At 45.8% G+C, this 13,806-nt stretch overlaps 1 long non-coding RNA gene across 1 annotated transcript; it reads left to right on the forward strand.

Moving 5' to 3' along the window:
* Positions 1–4,643: 4,643 nt before the first annotated feature.
* Positions 4,644–13,448, forward strand: LOC137522715 (uncharacterized). The gene is made up of 3 exons (XR_011022412.1): positions 4,644–5,053; positions 6,365–6,406; positions 13,113–13,448. It is a non-coding gene; the product is annotated as an uncharacterized lncRNA (long non-coding RNA).
* The last annotated feature ends 358 nt before the right edge of the window (positions 13,449–13,806 follow it).

Below are 13,806 nucleotides of genomic sequence, written 5' to 3' on the forward strand. Positions count from 1 at the left end.
AGAGAATCTGTATTGTTAAAAAAAAGAAATCGCACAAAAGTAAACATACCAGTGCGTTAGGGGACATCTATTACCCTCTGTCACAATTTCGCCGCTCCCCGCCGCATTAAAAGTGGTTAAAAACAGTTTTAAAAAGTTTGTTTATAAACAAACAAAATGGCCACCAAAACAGGAAGCAGGTTGATGTACAGTATGTCCACACATAGAAAATACATTCATACACAAGCAGGCTGTATACACCCTTCCTTTTGAATCTCAAGAGATCATTGTGTGTTTCTTTTCCCCTGCATCTCTCATGCACTGAAGTTTCAGGCTGCTCTTTTCTTCCTGCAAACAGCTTTGCCCTTGTCTGAATTTCCTCAGTATGTGAAAGACCAGCCAGCTCAGAGGACGATTTATCCAGCTCGTAAAAGATAAGAGAGAAGAGAGAAGCTGCCCTAATCTAAATAATACACAGGCAGTGTGCATAGAGGGGCCTGGAAGGGGGAGTTCATAGCAGAACCACAACACTGAAGAACTTGGCAGCCTTCCAGACACAGGCCGACAAGTCTGACGGGAAAGATACATTGATTTATTACAGAGACTGTGATAGCAGAAAGTGCTGCAGTAAGCAAGAACACATTAGAATAGCTTTTGGAACTTGTAGGATTATAAAAAACAGGATGCAATTTTTGTTACGGAGTCTCTTTAAGTACCAGAGCCCGCTGGCACAGTAAATGCAGAATTCTGACGAATCGCCACACATACCTGCCGCAACTGCCTTACGTCGGAACCTGGGCTACCCACTCTGCCGTCTCTATGGGCCGGTGCACACCAGAGCGGTTCTGAAGCGTTTTTTTAAAACGCGTGCAGGGGTAAAACCGCTTGGCTAATGAAAGGGAATGGGATGGTGCACACCAGAGAGGTTAGTTTTTTCCACAAACGCAAACTTGGGGGCAGCATTTTTTAGATAAGAGGCATTTCTGCCTCAGGGCCCTTTTCCACTAGCGGCGTTTGCGATGCTGAATCGCAAACCGCTAGTGATTTTGAAATCGCTACGGTTTGCTTTTTAACATAGGAATCGTAGTAGGCAATTTCCACTACCGCAAATAGTTTTTGAATCAAACGCGATCGCACCACGAAGCGATCTTTGCCACGATTTTGCTATGCAGTGCATTGCATAGCAAAATCGTGAACGCAATCGCCGGGAAGTTTCCTGCACTTGCGATTCAGCAATTGCTAGCGTTTAGCGCGAACGCTAGCGATTGCTAGTGGAAAAGGGCCCTGAATGTTAAACTATAGGTAAAGCTCAAACCGCTCTGAAAACGCTAGACCAGAGCGGTTTTCCAGGCATATTTGTTACAGAAACTGTTCAGTAACAGCTTTTACTGTAACAATATTTGAAATCTGCTACACAAAAAACACTCCAAAAAAATGCTAAGCATGTTTAGAAAACCTCTCTAAACATGCCTAGAAACGCTCTGAAAGCTGCTTCAAAAACCTCTAGCGTTTTGCAGATCTGCTAGAGGTTTTTGGTGTGCACTGGGCCTCTGAAGACAGAGTTCCTGTGAGCCGGTCAGGAGCCGCTTTCATTGGCTCCTGACCGTGTCTATCAACGTAAGCCAATGGGAGTTGCTTACATTGATAGACACGGCCAGGAGCCAATGAAATCAGCTCCTGACCGGCTCACAGAGCTCTGCAGTCAGAGACCGGCAGGGCGAGTGAGCTGCAACGGGAGACAGCGGCAAGATCGACCAAAAAAGCGGATGTGTGCAGTGTCGGTGAGTTGAAAACTACGCCCTGCCAGACAGATTAGCATCAAAACGGTATAGATCTAAGCGTGCCAGTAGACAGATAAACGCACTCCACAGACAGTGAAGTGCATTTTAGATTGGGGCTAAGAGAGGGGGGGGTGGGGAGCAGCAGTTGGCACTGCAGCAGTTCTAGATTTTGAATAGATTTCAAGGCAAAATCTATTAACTAATTGCAATGCACGACGGTAATAGCTAATGCTACATACACACTTGAGATAAAAGTCTTTGGAAAAGGCAACACCACAGACCAATTTTACCCCATCCCATGTAGTATGAGAGCCAGCCATACTCTACACCAGTGATGGCTAACCTTGGCACTCCAGCTGTGGTGGAACTACAAGTCCCATGAGGCATTGCATTACACTAAGCATAACTGGGGGAGACAGAGGCATAATGCCATTTGTAGTTTTGTCACAGCTGGAGTGCCAAGGTTAGCCATCACTGCTCTACACAGTCTATTCTATTGAGCTGAACTCCCCATCAGATAAAATCTTTGCAAGATGCTGCACACAAAGATGCTGTACACATTCAAAAGATCAGTATCTGCAAAAAATCTGTTCCTGCAAAATGCATTCATAGTCTATATCTGCAGATCTCAATACACACCTTGTTTAACAGACATTCATCTGCAAGATCTAAAGATCCATCCTGATGGATCTGATCTGCAGATGAAGGTCTGTTAAGCAAGGTGTGTATGAGGATCCGCCATTTTGTAGGAACGGATCTTTTGCAGGAACAGATTTTTTTGCAGATACTGATCTTTTGAATGTGTACAGCATCTTTATGCACAGCATCTTGCAAAGATTTTATCTGATGGAGAGTTCAGCTAAATAGAATAGACTGTGTAGAGTATGACTCGTGTATGTAGCATAACTCTCTGATCAGAGTGATCTAGCTGTAGGTTGAACATGCATCTTAAAGAGGAACTGTAACGACAAAACGTCCCCTGGGGGGGTACTCACCTCGGGTGGGGGAAGCCTCCGGATCCTAATGAGGCTTCCCACGCCGTCCTCCATCCCTCAGGGGTCTCGCTGCAGCCCTCCGTGCAGCGGTGACATCAATATTTACCTTCCCGGCTCCTGCACAGGCGCTCTGACGGCTGTCTGCTCCGAAGTAGGCGGAAATACCCGATCGCCGTCGAGTCTGCTCTACTGCGCAGGCGCAAGTTTCCGGCGCCTGCGCAGTAGAGCGGACCCGACGGAGATCGGGTATTTCCGTCTATTTCCGTGCCGAAAGCAGCCACAGTGCCCACGCTGGAGCCAGCAAAAGTAAATATTGAAGCTACAGTCGGGTCTGTCGCCGGCTGTTCGGAGGGCTGCAGCGAGACCCCCGTGGGACAGAGGACGGCGTGGGAAGCCTCATTAGGATCCGGAGGCTTCCCCACCCGAGGTGAGTAACCCCCAGGGGAGGTTTTTGATGTTACAGAGTCTCTTTAAAGCAGGATTGTCATCATAGAAATCTAATTTCAACAGCAACTGGTCCGAGTGTATTAAGTGATAAAGATGCTAATCCTGCATTCAACACTTTCTGATATGGTTTGGAGTTATCACATACCAAAAAGGAGCACTGGCTCTTTAATAGCCATTGCAATTCAGTTGCATTCTGGGGGTTCTTTTTATCTATAATATATTCCTCCTCTTCCCTTTATTTCCCTGCCTAGCTGAAGCATGATCCTCTGCTCACTTGTGTTTACAAGCAAGGCTTAGGTGACTCAGCAATTGGAGGAGAAAAGATAAAAGTTAAGGGAAGAAATCACATCAGTATTTAGCCTCAAACTGGGCAAAATACATGGTTCCCACCAGGAACAGAATTATCTTCATTTACTATATAAAATTCACTGAAATCAAAACAGACAGTACATCTGTTATGTAAGTAGATCAAGTATTTATCTACTTATAGATGCGTTTTGTTTTCCTTGGCATAGTATGGCTGATCCACCTGCTTTAACAGTCAGCCAGAGTGGCAGCACATCTGTTTGGCAGTCCAACTGCAATCAGGAGTGGAGGCACATCTGCTGTTTGCAGGTAAGGTGTACAAATATGCAATGGACATCTGTGACTGGGTCCACACTTATCCATGGAAAAACACAGGATCAATTCTGTATGTCAGTCCTCTGCCTACAGCGCTCACAAACGGTCCAGCAGAGATATGGTGTGAACTGGTCCTTATGGTTCAGCATGGCTTCTTTGGATATCAACTCAGGAATCTCTAGATCCCTCAGCACGAGAGCTCACAGGGTTACTCCATAGACTATTAGAGAGAAGGGTACCCGAATACTGGTAGGTCTACCACACAGGCCCTATGCTGGCTTCCAGTGCCAGAGGGCGGCAGGCTTAGGAACCACCCCTCACTGCCAGGTTGGCTATCCAGGCACACTAGAGATCCTTGTGGTGAGCTCCTCAGCATACCGTCATTCATTCAGATCCCAGCATAGCCTGACAGCCTGTGGGAAGTGGCAGCTCTAGCATCCCTCTCACCGGTAAGGTTGGCCGCCCACCACCAGGCACATCCCCAGGTCTATACACACTCTCCAGCCTGCAGGGTATGGAACTGCTTTTTGCAACTACGAACAATGCAATGATAAGACACCTACATACAAAACATCAGCACAGTCCGCCGAAAACCCCCAGCGTAAACATCCCCGCCTGGCACCCATTTATCACCAACACAACAGCTACTCACCGCGGCCTCACCCCTCCACCAGGCCGGTGCACGGATTGCGGCTGCCCCCCTCAGGGAAGCGGCGCGTGGATAAATCCCGCTGTGTGTAGCAGGGCCGGGGCCACCAGATCCCCTCCCCCCCTCCCCGCACAACAGTGCTCAGCCAGCTCTAGCTCACCCCGAGGCGCCGACCAGAGAGGCGGAGTGCAGCTAGGACACGCTCGCGAGAACAGCAGTCACCTCAGAGGCACGCCCTCCAACCAAAAGCTCCGCCTTCGATCCGCCTGCTGAGCGGAGCCCCACACTTACGGCTGCTGATAACTGTCAGAGGCACCGCCCACAAGCGCGGTCTCCCGCCCATATCCCTGCTTACCCCGCCTATCTGCTGTAGAACACGTGTAGGGCGCTGGTGGGGCTTCCTTGTAACCGTGTGGCTCCGGATGGTGCTGTGTTTATGCATAGAACAGCCGCAGGGAGGTCTCTGTAGTTATGTACGCTAGGATGGAGAGCTATACGAATCATACAGCGTATCTAGAGACGCATTTGCAACAACGCCCCTCAATACATGTCACACCCTAGATCACGCCTCTGTTCTGCTGGTAAACAAAGAAAAAATGTGCAAATAAATGAACTTTGTGTTTGTCATACAAAAATGTTTCCATATTACTTGTCCAGCAACATGGACGATTGCAATTGTACACTATTCAGTGTGCTTTGTTTGTAGTGAAATGGAACATCACAGGTAAGGCCATAGAGTAGATAAGGGAAAGGTTGGCTATACATGCAGCTAATTATTTAGCACCAGTTGTTTGTAGGCTTGTGGTTACAGTATCTATTGGTAAAAGCAAATCTGGCTATGTAATACAAATTATATATGGATTAAAGGGATAAACAAAGGCAATTTAAACTAGAGATTTGTACTGGCTGGCTATCCGATTTGCGGGTCAGGTTTCATAATGAGTTACCACATTTGGTAAATGGCAGTAACTACATTATTATTATTTATTGCATTTATAAAGCACCAACATATTACGCAGCACTGGACAATAAATATATACAATTATACAAGAATGACATGTAATAAGGTTATACAACATAGAACAAGATTATACAAGGCGAACGGTACAAGATACATGATCATGCGATTATGGGCTGGTTAGGTAGGCCTAGTGTAGGACTGGGAGGTGGGAAAACTGATGAAATACACCAGCTGGCCAAGCAGCAGTAACCCTGTGTTATCACTCCCAATAGAAACCTGCAGCAAGTCTTCACTGTGAGCAGCAACACCTGATTGCTGATGCTTGGCCAGCAAGTGGATTGCTTCAGCTTTTTCCAGCTCCCAGTCCGACGCTGAGTAGACCCAGCAATACAGGTACAGGTAGTCATAGGAAAGGAGCACATGATCATGTAGACTACACTAGGAAAGGAGGACCCTGCTGCCAGAGGCTTAAAATCTAAAGGTGGGTGGGGGGGGGGGGGGGGTTGAGGGGCCACACTAAGTAGGGCTGTGTAATAACTATTTGAATGTGTTGAAGGAGGGAGCAAGTCTGATGGGCGGTGGAAGGGAGTTCCAGTAGGTGGGGGCGGGTCTTGAGAAATCCTGCAAGCACTCATTGGAGTGGGAAATGCGTGGGGCTGTGAGGCTGAGGTTGTTGGAGGACTGGAGGGCCTGACCTGGTGTATACCTGTGAACAAGCTCCGAGATATAGGTAGAGCATGCTTATATAACAGTTGTGTATAAGAGGCCTTTGGCAGTTGTGTGTTTTGTTTTCACACAACGGTTGTGTATCTGCTGTTCTCATGTAAGCTTGATACCCTTGTACCAAAGGGTCTAAATAGGGATTATGACTTAGCAGCATTAATTTTAATGTTTGTGTGTATCCCTTTAATTATACTGTTTTCTTTTGCAGGAATTGATGGGGCATAGATGTTGGGGATACCAGACTGGCGGGGTGAGAGGACCACATAATTTTATTATTGATAAGTTTTTTCATATATATTGTTAATGTGGATCATTTGATTTGAAGGATGGTGGTCTCTCTCTCCTAGCTTGCCCCTTATCCCTACCACTGTGCCGTGATCAACGAGAGTCTAAAGGGGGCGGTCTGCGATTCACTTCTCCACATGGCTAATTTATATAGTGTTTATTGGATTCTTCCGTGTACATGTATTGGGTCACGTGATGTGGACTATTCCCATCACATGTCCCTACATTGCTATTTTTGTTTTGATGGCCCTGCTTCCATAGCGGACGTGGTAGGCGGTTGTCCAGTTGGTGAAAGGGAACACGTGATGCGGAGTGTTCCGATTACATGTTTCGCATGTAAGCCTACATCGAGCGGACACTGTCGGCGTGTATTCTATTGGCTCTGCAGCGATGTGATGTTTACTCTTTGCGGCGGATGCGCTGATTGGTCGGCGCTTGTTAGCCCTGTGCTGGTGGGGGGACGTGACTTGCAGGTGGCCTCCTCTGATTGGGTATAGGTACAAACAGTCCCTGTGCCTACGTTGTAGGCTCATTTCCTATTGGTGCAGATACTTGAAACCTGTATGTGGCTTTTTGGACACGGTGAGCCTTGAGTTTATTGTTTCTTTCCGGGGTTTTGCACTTGGGAAATATTACTGGTGAGTGTCCAATACACATACTTACCTATATCTCTAGGCAGCTATGTAATTGACAGTGTTTGGGGGATTTACAATCACTAGACTGCGATCTGTATTCTGATTGGTGTGTTCACACCTTATGAATATGTATGTATGCTAAGTAGTAGTTCTCTTTGTGGTCCTCTTTGGGGCTTTATATGTGTGTGGTTAGCAGCTTGATGTTAGTGTGGGTCTGTCATGATTTTAGAAAAGGCCGAGGACGGCCCGAAACGCCTGTGCGTCATCTTTTACACACCCACATGTGGACTTTTAACATGCTGTAATTTTTTAAGAAGAAATTTAATAAAGAAGTCTTTGAGATGGTGCGAATCTTATGGAGTAAGTAATACTCATTTAGACACTAGACTGGCTGCATGTACAGAGCAGGACCAGCATGTGTTTAGCTTCGGTTCAGTATATTCCTGCCGATATTGAGTGTTTGGCTACTCACAAGCAACCATTTTGTGAAACATTGAACTCATTTCTATTTTCTTGAGTACCTGTTCACAGTGATCAGTTGTCTTGCAGAATAATTCTGCATGTCATCTCACTGCCCATACAGTTCTATGGGGCTGTTCACAGTACTGCTTTGTAACTGATTGCGTTATTGTAACTCGCTGCATGCAGGCTTTGTATTATAATATATGTCCAGTCTCCATTGCAGTTCAGTCATTATAACGCACATGTTATGCCACTAACTACTGTGAACCTAGCCTGCATATCAACAGGTTTCTGAAATTGTCTTTGGCTGTAATGTAGCTTATTTTCTTACTTTGTTTATTGTTTGTTACCCCCTTCTTAGTATTAAGACACCATGGTGCTGCACTGCCATTCCCTTACCTTGATGGCAACAAATGAAGTAAATACTCATCACTAGTAGCAGACAGTAATATTACAATCTGTTCTATTTTGAATACAGTATAATCTCATTATAGTAAACTCCAAGAGATAGAGAAAAGTGGTTTACTACATCAGAAATTGTCCTAGAAATGTCCCAGCATGCCCTGAGACATTCTCTGCTGCAAAGGAGCAGCTCTGTCCTCCCATTGCAGGTACAGCAAAAGCACTTGCACATTTGGTGGACTACAAGGTTAAGTATACCTTAGAGCTGCATAGCCAGGCTGGACATATTGCTGGTACAGTATCCAGGGCTCCTTAACCACTTGAGGACCGCCCCCAGCCGATGGGTGGCGGCAAAGTCCGGGCCCAAACGACCGCAATACGCCCATCGGCGGGGGCGGCTGCGTGGGTGGCTATGCGGCGATCGCGTCATTCGTGACGCGATCAGCCGCCGGGGACTGGCTCCGCCCACCGCTCGTAGTAACCCGCTGGCCGTTCGGAAGCGCCGGCGGGTTACTAGCACCCGGATCGCCGCATGGAAATAGTATAATAGGCTTTGTAATGTATACAAAGCCTATTATACTGGCTGCCTCCTGCCCTGGTGGTCCCAGTGTCCGAGGAACCACCAGGGCAGGCTGCAGCCACCCTAGTCTGCACCCAAGCACACTGATTTCCCCCCCCCCCTGCCCCCTGATCGCCCACAGCACCCCTCAGACCCCCCCCTGCCCACCCCCCAGACCACTGTTTGCACCCAGTCACCCCCCTAATCACCCATCAATCACTCCCTGTCACTATCTGTCAACGCTATTTTTTTTTTATCCCCCCCCCTGCCCACTGCCCCCTCCTGATCACCCCCCCACCCCTCAGATTCTCTCCAGACCCCCCCCCAGACCCCTCCCCCCGTGTACTGTATGCATCTATCCCCCCTGATCACCTGTCAATCACCCGTCAATCACCCGTCAATCACCAGTCAATCACCCCCTGTCTCTGCTACCCATCAATCAGCCCCTAACCTGCCCCTTGCGGGCAATCTGATCACCCACCCACACCAATAGATCGCCCGCAGATCCGACATCAGATCACCTCCCAAATCCATTGTTTACATCTATTCTCTCCTCTAAACACCCACTAATTACCCATCAATCACCTATCAATCACCCCCTATCACCACCTGTCACTGTTACCCATCAGATTAGACCCTAATCTACCCCTTGCGGGCACCCAATCACCCGCCCACACGCTCAGATTGCCCTCAGACCCCCCTTTATCAATTCGCCAGTGCAATATTTACATCTGTTATTCCCTGTAATAACCCACTGATCACCTGTCAATCACCTATCAATCACCCCCTGTCACTGCCACCCATCAATCACCCCCTGTCACTGCCACCCATCAATCAGCCCCTAACCTGCCCCTTGCGGGCAATCTGATCACCCACCCACACCAATAGATCGCCCGCAGATCCGACATCAGATCACCTCCCAAATCCATTGTTTACATCTATTCTCTCCTCTAAACACCCACTAATTACCCATCAATCACCTATCAATCACCACCTGTCACTGTTACCCATCAGATTAGACCCTAATCTACCCCTTGCGGGCACCCAATCACCCGCCCACACGCTCAGATTGCCCTCAGACCCCCCTTTATCAATTCGCCAGTGCAATATTTACATCTGTTATTCCCTGTAATAACCCACTGATCTCCTGTCAATCACCTATCAATCACCCCCTGTCACTGCCACCCATCAATCACCCCCTGTCACTGCCACCCATCAATCAGCCCCTAACCTGCCCCTTGCGGGCAATCTGATCACCCACCCACACCAATAGATCGCCCGCAGATCCGACATCAGATCACCTCCCAAATCCATTGTTTACATCTATTCTCTCCTCTAAACACCCACTAATTACCCATCAATCACCTATCAATTACCCCCTATCACCACCTGTCACTGTTACCCATCAGATTAGACCCTAATCTGCCCCTTGCGGGCACCCAATCACCCGCCCACACCTCAGAACGTCCTCAGACCCCAGCCCTGATCACCTCGCTAGTGCATTGCTTGCATCTATTTCCCCCCTCTAATCACACCTTGAGACACCCATCAATCACCTCCTGTCACCCCCTAGCACACCTACCCATCAGATCAGGCCCTAATTTGCCCCGTGTGGGCTCCTGATCACTCGGCCAAACCCTCAGGTCCCCCTCAGACCCCCTTCCGATCACCTCCCCAGTGCATTGATTGCATCTATTTTCCCCTCTAACCGCCCCCTGAGACACCCATCAATCACCTCCTGTCACCCCCTAGCACTCCTATCCATCAGATCAGGCCCAAAACATCCTGTCATCTAAGAGGCCACCCTGCTTATGACCGGTTCCACAAAATTTGCCCCCTCATAGACCACCTGTCATCAAAATTTGCAGATGCTTATACCCCTGATCAGTCATTTTGAGAAATTTGGTTTCCAGACTACTCACAGTTTTGGGCCCGTAAAATGCCAGGGCAGTATAGGAACCCCACAAGTGACCCCATTTTAGAAAGAAGACACCCCAAGGTATTCTGTTAGGTGTATGATGAGTTCATAGAAGATTTTATTTTTTGTCACAAGTTAGCGGAAATTGATATGTATTGTTTTTTTCACAAAGTGTCATTTTCCGCTAACTTGTGACAAAAATAAAATCTTCTATGAACTCACCATACTCCTAACAGAATACCTTGGGGTGTCTTCTTTCTAAAATGGGGTCACTTGTGGGGTTCCTATACTGTCCTGGCATTTAAGGGGCCCTAAACCGTGAGCAGTAGTCTAGAATCCAAAGGCCTCAAAATGACCTGTGAATAGGACGTTAGGCCCCTTAGCGTACCTAGGTTGCAAAAAAGTGTCACACATGTGGTATCGCCGTACTCAGAAGAAGTAGTATATTGTGTTTTGGGGTGTATTTTTACACATACCCATGCTGGGTGGGAGAAATCTCTCTGTAAAAGGACAATTGTGTGTAAAAAAAAATCAAACAATTGTCATTTACAGAGATATTTCTCCCACCCAGCATGGGTATGTGTAAAAATACACCCCAAAACACATTATACTACTTCTCCTGAGTACGGCGGTACCACATGTGTGGCACTTTTTTGCACCCTAAGTGCGCTAAGAGGCCCAAAGTCCAATGAGTACCTTTAGGATTTCACAGGTCATTTTGCGACATTTGGTTTCAAGACTACTCCTCACGGTTTAGGGCCCCTAAAATGCCAGGGCAGTATAGGAACCCCACAAATGACCCCATTTTAGAAAGAAGACACCCCAAGGTATTCCGTTAGGAGTATGGTGAGTTCATAGAAGATTTTATTTTTTGTCATAAGTTAGCGGAAAATGACACTTTGTGAAAAAAAACAATTAAAATCAATTTCCGCTAACTTGTGACAAAAAAAAAATCTTCTATGAACTCACCATCCTCCTAACGGAATACCTTGGGGTGTCTTCTTTCTAAAATGGGGTAATTTGTGGGGTTCCTATACTGTCCTGGCATTTTAGGGGCCCTAAACCGCGAGGAGTAGTCTTGAAACGAAATTTCTCAAAATGACCTGTGAAATCCTAAAGGTACTCATTGAACTTTGGGCCCCTTAGCGCAGTTAGGGTGCAAAAAAGTGCCACACATGTGGTATCGCCGTACTCAGGAGAAGTAGTATAATGTGTTTTGGGGTGTATTTTTCCACATACCCATGCTGAGTGGCAGAAATATCTCTATAAATAGACAATTGTGTGTAAAAAAAAATAAAACAATTGTCATTTATGGAGATATTTCTCCCACCCAGCATGGGTATGTGTAAAAATACACCCCAAAACACATTATACTACTTCTCCTGAGTACGGCAATACCACATGTGTGGCACTTTTTTGCAGCCTAACTGCGCTAAGGGGCCAAAAGTCCAATGAGCATCTTTAGGCTTTACAGGGGTGCTTACAATTAGGCACCCCCCAAAATGCCAGGACAGTGAACACACCCCACAAATGACCCCATTTTGGAAAGTAGACACTTCAAGGTATTCAGAGAGGAGCATAGTGAGTCCGTGGCAGATTTCATTTTTTTTTGTTGCAAGTTAGAAGAAATGGAAACTTTTTTTTTTCTTTTTTTTGTCAGAAAGTGTCATTTTCCGCTAACTTGTGACAAAAAAATAAAATCTTCTATGAACTCACCATGCCTCTCACTGAATACTTTGGGATGTCTTCTTTCCAAAATGGGGTCATTTGGGGGGTATTTGTACTATCCTGGAATTTTAGCCCCTCATGAAACCTGACAGGTGCGCAGAAAAGTCAGAGATGCTTGAAAATGGGAAAATTCACTTTTGGCACCATAGTTTGTAAACGCTATAACTTTTACCCAAACCAATAAATATACACTGAATGGGTTTTTTTTTTTATCAAAAACATGTTTGTCCACATTTTTCGCGCTGCATGTATACAGAAATTTTACTTTATTTGAAAAATGTCAGCACAGAAAGTTAAAAAAATCATTTTTTTGCCAAAATTCGTGTCTTTTTTGATGAATATAATAAAAAGTAAAACTCGCAGGAGCAATCAAATAGCATCAAAAGAAAGCTGTATTAGTGACAAGAAAAGGAGGTAAAATTCATTTAGGTGGTAGGTTGTATGACCGAGCATTAAACCGTGAAAGCTGCAGTGGTCTGAATGGAGAAAAAGGCTCTGGTCCTTAAGGGGTGAAAAGACTGTGGTCCTGAAGTGGTTAAAGAGAAACTCCAACCAAGAATTGAACTTTATCCCAATCAGTAGCTGATACCCCCTTTTACATGAGAAATCTATTCCTTTTCACAAACAGACCATCAGGGGGCGCTGTATGGCTGATATTGTGGTGAAACCCCTCCCACAAAGAAATTCGGAGTACGTACTCTTGGCAGTTTCCTGTCTGTGAACTCTGTTGCATTGTGGGAAATAGCTGTTTCTAGCTGTTTCCAACTGCCAAAACAGCAAGCAGCAGCTACATCACTTGCCAGCAGTAAAAATGTCACCATGTGATAAATGTCAGAATATAAATCAGGGATTTAAAATATTTTACAATGGGCAAGCACTGACTAAATCATTTATACATAATTATTGTAAAAATGAAGCACTTTTTTATTACATTATTTTCACTGGAGTTTTTCTTTAAATATTTCAGCCTTCACTGAATAGTGGCAGCAACTCGCTTCCTGTGAGTCGCTCCGATACCACAGCAGGAGGGACTTGCAGCACAGGCCTTGCAGCACCAGCCTGAAGAGAGTAGCAGACCATGGATTTTCACACTGATGTATGACGCATGCACCGCCCACTGTTTACTATATCCAGAGACAGCGTCACATAAGGGCCAAAAAACATGTTTACAATGACAGAAGTTTTATTATATCCGTGTTTACTATACCAGGCATTGCTCCCATAGACTTATAATGGAAATTGGCCGGTTCCTGGAGAGGTAGTTTACTATACCCAAGTTTATTAAAAGGAAATTATACTGTAATTTGTGGATTTTTAGTTATATCTGGGTTTCTATACTACAGATGTAATGTTTACACTTATAATGCACATACACACATCACTTTTCCAATTAGATTACCTGCAGATTCAACCACTCTATTGTTTTTCACCAGTAATCAATCAAAATTATTGATAGAACAGAAAATCTAGGTTGATCAGGGTGGAGTAATTGTGGCAGGAGATGGCTCATAGTGTTACACTGCATCTGACAGTACAGCCCTGCAGTTCGACCGATTATCAATAGCTTCTCTGCTGGACTCTATCAAAAACTGATGTGCTGTGTGTGGTAGGCATCGATTCCTTCTCAATCAATGTTTAGAAAGGAATGAATCAATTTAGAA

The sequence above is a fragment of the Hyperolius riggenbachi genome, chromosome 6, assembly GCF_040937935.1.
Source record: "Hyperolius riggenbachi isolate aHypRig1 chromosome 6, aHypRig1.pri, whole genome shotgun sequence".
NCBI lineage: Eukaryota > Metazoa > Chordata > Amphibia > Anura > Hyperoliidae > Hyperolius > Hyperolius riggenbachi.